Below are 8685 nucleotides of genomic sequence, written 5' to 3' on the forward strand. Positions count from 1 at the left end.
AGCTTGAAATTAAGCTCAAGAAAAAAATTCAATCCGACGCTTGTCTTTAGGCACAACATGTAGCATTCATTTATTCATGCATAAGGTATCTTAAATACAGAACTCCCAAGCAATTTCAACATTTGATGATCATTTGGCATACAAAATTGATATCTGGGGTTTAACGTCCCCAAACCACGATATGATTATGAGAGACGCCGTAGTGGAGGGCTCCGGAAATTTCGACCACCTGGGGTTCTTTAACGTGCACCTAAATATAAGTACACGGGCCTCAAAAGCATACAAAATTCAAGTGACAGCTCGCGCTATGCAGGTGGCTGGCGTGATGAGTATAATGGACAATGTTGCCTGGGCTGACCGACAAGCGAACACTTGCTGGATCCCAAAAATAACTGAAGAACCGTGCTGTACAGTCATGCTCAATATCACTTGCAACACATTAGTGTGTGGCTTTACAAGCTAAAAGCATGCCTTTGATTTGCCGTCATTTTCCGAACTAAATGATTTTTTCTTATTTGGTAGTATGGCCAAGCGAGAAAGAACAGTGTTTATTTTGCAGAAGGGCCAGTGGGAGCCATGGGTGATCCTGGAGTTTGTCAAGCCATGCGCACCCGTGTTGCTATTCATATTGAGTGAGACTGTACATGGCCCTGCACCTGTGCAACTTTGTTCTGACCCTCCACTACTTAAATACATGGAAACTGTCTTTCTTTTTTAATATCCATCATGTTGTTATTTTTAAAATTAAGGTTTGCATACATTAGGAAAAATAATTTCTAATGATACGTTCATGGGTTCTAAAGCCGTCGGTGTCTTGGGTTCCCATCTGAAGCTGTCCGTTTGGCAGTGCCGATGTAGGCTGCTGAACACTCGGTGCAGTCTGGGGCTGTAGATCCGGAGGGCATGGGTCACGCAGCATTCTGGCTAGGTTGTGTAGAGCTGCACATGCTGTTATCACTGTGAGGGAAGTGCTTGTGTCGATTTGTAGCGTCATTTGAAGGCACGGAAACCTCCTCTTCCAGATGCCGAACACACGTTCCACACTGTTCCTTGTTCGTGACTGTGACTTGTTGTACCTGAAAAATTAGTTCAATTTTTTTTTCTTTGCCTTCGTGTGATGTTTCTGCAATACGTAGAAACGTTGAGAGAGATGAAAATAATCAATGCTTTTGGTGTTATGTCAATATATCTGACTTTCTTTTTGTATTTTGTGAAATTGTTGATATTTATTGTTTGAAAATTGTAAAAGCATTTCTCCTTTGAGTTTAGAGCTTTTCAGCTTCGAGCTTTTGAAGTGAATGGCCAAACATTCTTGAAAATGAGCAAATAAAAAGTGTTTCCATGCTGTTTTGGCTGTTTTTTGACCTTGCATGTTAGCTCAGTGGCTCTGACTAAAAAACTTTTGAGCAATTTTTGCAGACCATTTTTTTCTCAAAAGTTTTGAAATACTGCTTAAGATAAGTGAACTAGCTTGCCTGTATTCGGGGCTGCCTCGTTGAGGATCTTTGAGAGGAGTCATGAGATACGAGCGGCAGGCGTAGCCCATGTCTCCAAGCAGAATCCCGGTGATGGCACCCGTCTCGTACATCACTCGGGCACGGCTGCTGTCGAAAATTCTGCTGTCGTGGGCAGACCCTGGCCAGCTGGCCACTACATCGTAGAACTGCAAGTCTGGCCCTGTGATTCCCTGTGAAAACACAAGATTTACGAATGAAGCGGCATTAAAAGTGTAAATGTAAATAGAAAAAAAAATGCTGCGCTGGCTAAGATTTTGTGGTGGCATCATGTGCCTAAATGATATTCTAGTTATTGACCTTTTAGATGTTCTTCTTTCCGTTACACGAATTTTTTTTTTGCGGTCCTTGCGCAATATGACTTTCAGTAGCATGGAACCTTTTTTTTAGATGTCCTGAGAGAAGCACGTGCAATGTCGATTGCACTCCACACTGGATAAGAAGAGAAATGGTTCCCGAGATTTCGTGGCCACAACGCCATTCAGCATCGTCCGTTCAACTCCTATCCGCAGTATTGCATTTTGATGGGGGGAGGGGGGGGGGTGATATGTTGGTGCAGATAAACGTAACCCCGAGAACACAATCGCAACTTGTACATCTGTCGTATCAGTGATGAAGGCCAGCAGTGCAAAGTCGCATCGCAATATGACGATGGTTTACTTGGCGACTTCCGTCTATCACGTTCCCAAAGTCGTGCGCGTCATTGGGTACAGCATATAATTGCATTTCGGTATCAAACCGCGGATAAAACATTTGAAGCGGGCACTCACCTGTACATTGATTGAAAAGTATCCTTTCCGGTTGCGGTATACTTCGGCGTCGTCACCGCCGGGGCTCCTGATAGGCACATGCGTGCAGTCTATGCATCCGCTGACACCCGGGAATTTGCCGATCTTGTAGAATTCCTCCATAACGCCACTCACTTGCGACGCTTCGGGAAATTTCACTAGTATGGGAAACAGTGTTTCTGCAAGCAAGGCAGATATCCGCTTGACTACTCGTGACACAGTTGGCTGCGAGACATTGACAAGGTCGCCGCTCACAAGTTGAAACGTGCCCGCTCCATAGAATCGCAATGCAATAAGCAGCTGCATGAGAGGCGGCAAAGGAAACCCACGACCGTCGGCGTTTTCCTGCAGAGGCAGCACAGCAAGCAACTTCTTCACGGCACTTTTTGTGAAGCGGTAACGACACAAGAATTCGTGCTCGTCGTAAGCCTCCATAGGGTTCAGTCGGTCCTTGAGAGTTCGCCGCGACGGTGACGCGTATGCGTACGCTGTGCCGTTCAGTATGTCTTCATTGCGGTTTCACATAATCAACGAACTGCGCGAAGTTGTCGTCCGCCGCCATGTTGTTTGTCTGCAAGGAAGCCTTAAGGTAGGTCATAGGCTACCTTAACCGAGCCTTACTTATGACGGCGATAAGTACGAGGAAAGTTCTGCGATAAGTACAAGGTTCGTTCTTGAAACGCGTTAAGGGCGGACTTATGGTTAAGGGCGACTTAAGTCATAAGGATAAGGTTAAGTTAGGTTCGTGAATACGGGGGTTAGACCGCCAGAACGACGCAGCATTTCTTACGATCTTCATTTCTTACGAGGCTGTGCGATGGCCTCACGCTGATCGAGGACGATGCCAGATTGACTGACAGCCGCTTGGTAGACTAGGCTACGTAGGCCACATACGCCCAGGTATAGTCTACGAATACGACAAACACACTAATGTTGGTCCACGTACCACTATCCAGGCCTACCAGCCTCGATGGCCTATACCTCACCAACGCGAAGGGTGGCTTCAGGTTCCGACACGTCGCCGGCTCTGTCGACAGACAATTTGTCGACACAATGACCGAGCCATCCACGAATTCCAACAGCTCTACTGTACCACATACTTCACTACACATGGACCCCTCGTCACCACGATCACGACCGGATCCTATAACAATTCATGACCAGCTGCTGGTGCTCACTGATCACGGTGATGATGCCCTTGTTCAAGAACTGTCAAGAACTTCTTTAACACATGCACACGGGTTCGTGAAACATGCGTGCGTTTCAACCATCACCACCTAGCGGGTGCAGCGCTCGACACGTCAGCACAGAGCACTGTGACGCACTTCCTCGCGGTTCGCCAGCAGCCGCCGAGAACGCGGTAAAAAAAATGGCGTCTATGACGTCATCATAACTTGTTGCAGCGTGGTCATGTGAGGGAAGTAGGTGGGTCACCGAGGGTCGTTCTTTGAGGGTGTCAAAAGCACGAGGGTGTCGATCGCTCACCCAAACTTCACAATTCATTTAAATTACTGTCCAAGATATATTCGCTGCCGATATTTTACAAATGATATACGCATGTTCACGGGAATCGATCCCGCAGGCTGTCTCGGCCGTGAAATTTTGTGTCGTACCCCTTTAAGGTTAACTTTAAGTCGTCTACATGCATAGCTTAAACACACACATACACACACAACCTTCTTGAACCTGCTTGTTCACCGTCGTCCAATTCAATGAGTCAAATTATGAGGGAAAGAAGACTGTTCTCTATTGCGTATGTGCCATGTTGATGCAACACACCCATAAGAAATTGGTCTGCTTTTTCAGTAAACCATTCAATTAAAGAGGTGGAGGAGGGGGGGGGGGGGCAAATAACCTTCATTTAGAAACGGTTATGTCGAGGTAAGGCCCACTCTAGAGCCCTCGAGACTTCGCTGCCTCCACGACCCTGGCGACGAGGCTTTGTTGTTGTTCCTGGTGCGCACAGACGAGTTGGGCCTTCCACATTTCATTGAGGTCCTTGATTTCTTCTCCGCCATCTTAGCCTTTCGGTGAGTGTGATGAGTGTGCGTCTATGTGGCGTGGGCATTCGATAAGTGCGCTTAAGTGGCCGGTACACCGCTCTTTGGACAGAGGTATCTGTGTAGCGTTGGGTAAAGCATGTGCGTGAGCATTCCGGGGACGTAAGTATCGCTTTGTGATGTACAAGGCCTGTGATGATCAAGCATCACCGAGTAGGTGATAAGTATGGTCTCTGCTTGCCTCCGTGGAGCCAGAGGCCATACTCATCGCAAGCTACAACGCAATGTGCACCCACCACCTCAACCAAAGCTCAACAAAGAAGACAGCACCACACTAAGACGACGCAAAGCAATGCTTACATTAACATTTATTATTTATCCCGTGAGTTAAGTGGCCCTTCGAATAATTAATAAAGTTGTCTCACTCACTAATCGGGCCTTACTTTATCTGAACTTATGCTGCCATATTATATGGATCCTACAGAACTCTTAACTTGAGTCATTACCATATTTTATATGACATTTTATTTTTATTAGGGTTTTATAACATTCAAGCCAACGCTCACCTTCCACTTGGCTGGGGGCAAATTCCGGAGTGCTCCTGAAGAAACATAGTGGCGCTAGGTGCTATCGTCATAGTATTGGAAATAGGACATTCTAACCAACATAGGAAATAGGACATTCGCCAACAGGCAGAAAAAGAGTGTTCCACACTCGCCGTCATGGCTACTGGCGGTGCTGACTGACGCTCCCACGTTTAAATGTACATATATACCCTATAAAGTGGCCGGGGGAATGGCCGCCGCGGTAGCTCAGTTGGTAGAGCATCGAACACGTTATTCGAAGGTCGCAAGCTTGGTCCCTGCACGCGGCAAGCCATCTTTTCGTCAACTTTTCTTTCTTCACATTTACCTTACATTTACTACTAAAAACATCCCCTATAATTTCCTTGGCATTATTGTCTGTTAGTGCTCATTAATATTGTGTATAACAAAGAAAACGAGCCCTTAAAGTTAACACTTCTTTCCTTCACTCTTCCTCTTGTACTATTGTACTCCATCTTAACACCTGAAAGCCGCCACCGTCATCAAACTGCGTTCTTTCTTTATACATCTAGTGTCACTATTCTGCAACGCTTACGCTTATTATTGGACCTGCTCATTGACAACCGGTACCTTATTCGCTTTCTTTCTTTCTTTCTTTCTTTCTTTCTTTCTTTCTTTCTTTCTTTCTTTCTTTCTTTCTTTCTTTCTTTCTTTCTTTCTTTCTTTCTTTCTTTCTTTCTTTCTTTCTGTCAATTTCTGTGAGACAGAAAGGTGTTTTTGTTGTCTTTTTTTTTCACGACCCTATATCAGCATCCTCGCATTAAGCACCATTTCTTTCCGCTTTTCTTTCGCTTTTTCAATGTATTTGTTCGTCCATCGAGACCGCGGTGCCAAGCTCCACGCATCGCTACAGTCCGTGGTTTCAACTATTGACAGGACTACGTAGAGAGTGCGAAGAAAGTTTTCGGTAGCGTACTTGAAGAAGAACAGAGCGAGAGATCGATAGAGAGTGAGAGACCAGGGCTCGTTCAATTTTCGGACGCAAAGAATCGGAATGGACGACAACGTAGCAGCACCCGCAAAGCGGCACGCCATATACCTGTGCAAATGTGCAGAAAGGCACCACACGCGATGTCCCGCCTTGTCAGCGAATACCGTCGTCTCTCGTTGTTCCCGTTCTACGAGCATTGCCCGAGGTGCCCACTATTCTGCTCGGAAAGTTGCCGAGTTTCTTTTCGATTCTTTTTTGCGCTCCTGTTCTCTGTGTGATTACCCCGCTGTCGTCGCCAGACGTGATGATATAGAGATGGAAACAGTTAGAAGGCTCAGCACAACACCAAAGTTATTTCCGACCCTTCATTAAACAATTATTTACGTTTCTTCTTTTCTGTTTCTTCGCGATTTCAAGTTTCCAATTTTCGCAGTTGATGACACAGTGTTAACTTTATTTTTTTAATCTGTACAGTGGCACAGCCGTCATCTCTTAGCGCCAAGCACATCTGGTAGCTTCAATTCCCATGGAAGCATTTTTTGTTCATTTGTATCTAGTTCTGATTTGTTTTCGCGAGAGAGGAGAAAGAAAGCCATACCCAAAAAATGGAACGAACGGATCTTGCTGGGAGCGAAAACTGGTCCAGTCACATCGCCGCGAGAACAGGCTTTTTTCTACGCGACATTGTTTCACCTTCTCCTAACTTTTCGAAACTGACTTCGTGAGTATTTCTTGCGAGCACACTCAGCATAAAGTTACTGTGGCGTGTGTTACAGTGAAGGCTTCTCCTGATTTGAATCTTTGCCCCACGACCAAAACCCGTTGATCCGGAACCACCGAAATGAGTGAAACAGCGAATATCGTCATTACACTATTTCACTATTCGCCTAATTCAAATTAATGGTCATGCCACATTAATCGCTTAACAAAAAGGGCAAATTTTAGCCATTCGAAAGAAAACAATCGAATAATTCCAGTGTGTTTTAATCCTGAACGAAGGACGGCCTCACAATCGATGCAATTATATGCCCTGGAATTTAGGGCAGTGCTGCTTCACTTTCAACTAGGTTCATGTGATAACTTCGAAAGCATAAATTTCCTTTTTGTAGCATGCGCATTTGGACACTTATTCTTAAAAGAAATTATAACACAATACCCGGAGCCACGAGGCGCTCGGTCTACCAACTTGACCACCACCATGGTGAATCTCTGTCAGACAACCGACCGAGTAGGGAAGGTGTGACTACAGCGTTCACCTCCGATGGAGGAGGTACTAGGTTCGATTCCCCGTGCCTCCGGGCACCGAAATGTTTTTCTAATCGGAGGAAAGGTACCCTGAAATGGCACTCGCTGTTGTCGGTACTCATTTCTCAAAAAGCTGGGCTCTGCTTTCCGCTTTCTTCCTTCACTCCCCTCTCCCAAAACACGCTGAGCCGCGCTCCTATGGGTTTCATAAATAAGCACTTTGTCTTTCCTCAAACAACTCCCTCCTTCCCTTTCTTATCTTCCAAGTTATTTTCATCTGTTTTTCAGTGTAAAGCACCAAACCAGATTTTTCATCCCGGTAAACCGCCCTGCCTTTCACATGTATTCGGTTCTTCTCTGTGAGTCCGCGCTCTCGACCAATAGAAGCAACCGCCTGGCTATCGCGTGAAGCTCTTCCAGCGCCTTGAGATTGTCACGTGATTCTTCACGATGTGTTATTTTTATTCATCCATGAACACGGCTCAGCCGAGCCAGATGGTCTTTCCGGACATGGGGTCATTAACACCATTGTTTTCGTTGTCCTTCCTTCTTTGCCATCAATTCTATTCTCGCAGAAAAAAAGACCCATTGCTTCCTACGGTCTTCTCAAAACCCCGCGCGACAATAACGGAAGAGCCTCGACCCGAGCGCTCGAGGCGTTCTTGCTGCCGATTTCATCGATTCCAAGAGAGAAATGATGCTTTTGCGTCCGCGTATATTTTATCATTGATTGCAGTCCTTCCATCAAGCAGGTGGGATAACGGCCGAATTCTCCGCGACGCTTTCGAAACGCCTCGCCAAGCCATTAACTCACGGAAACGACGTGTTATGGCTCCTTTCATTGCTGGCGTTGTATAAGGAACTTTTTGAACAGCTCCCGCTTGGCCTTTGCTGGAAGGCGAGCCTGTTGTTTGGCTGCTTGGTGGACGTCAGTATCTCACGACGGCAAATTGCTCAAGGGGCGCAGGTGAGGACGTGACCCACGAAACAAAAGAGTGCTACTGCTTCGTACCAGGCGGAGATAGCGTATGCTGGAGAGAAAGGCGTTGTCGACAACAAATAGGAATACAGGCCATACGCTAGAAAATGTCATAAAACGCTGTGTTTTTTTCTCCCGAACGGCAAAAATAAAGAAGTGAATATTTGAACCGTAGGAGCACCAGCTAACACGTACGTGTGTTCTCTTGCTCGCATGCAAGCTCGCAATGGCCGCTTGATCGAAAAAATTCCGACAGATCCCACGCATTGTGGGAATTGATTTCATGCGTCGCAGTCACCGAGCAGCTGCTTATGCCGCACTTCCAGCCACGCGCGGCATAAGGCGAATTGACATGTTTGTGTAATTTCCGTAGTGTGCATATCATGGGTTTAACAGGCATATTGATTACACTGGCGTGTGAAGACTAACTCACCGTCTGACATAACGACGGCACTGTCGTCGGCGCAGCACAGATGTCACGTTTATTGAAACATCGAAACGAAGCGTTGGATACCATTCGGTGTATTTTTGTCGGTCCGAGAAGCGCTGGACTATAGCTTGTAGTGTCGTAGGAGTACATACTTAAGCGTTTTTCTGCTACATTAACGCCACCAATTATAGCA

The 8685-nt window shown here is 46.0% G+C and overlaps 1 pseudogene; it reads right to left on the bottom strand.

Annotated features, from left to right (window-relative positions):
- Positions 1-760: 760 nt before the first annotated feature.
- Positions 761-2864, bottom strand: LOC119381814 (putative nuclease HARBI1; annotated as a pseudogene).
- Between the last annotated feature and the right edge of the window lie 5821 nt (positions 2865-8685).

Source organism: Rhipicephalus sanguineus, chromosome 2 (genome assembly GCF_013339695.2).
Source record: "Rhipicephalus sanguineus isolate Rsan-2018 chromosome 2, BIME_Rsan_1.4, whole genome shotgun sequence".
NCBI classification, from domain to species: Eukaryota; Metazoa; Arthropoda; class Arachnida; order Ixodida; family Ixodidae; genus Rhipicephalus; species Rhipicephalus sanguineus.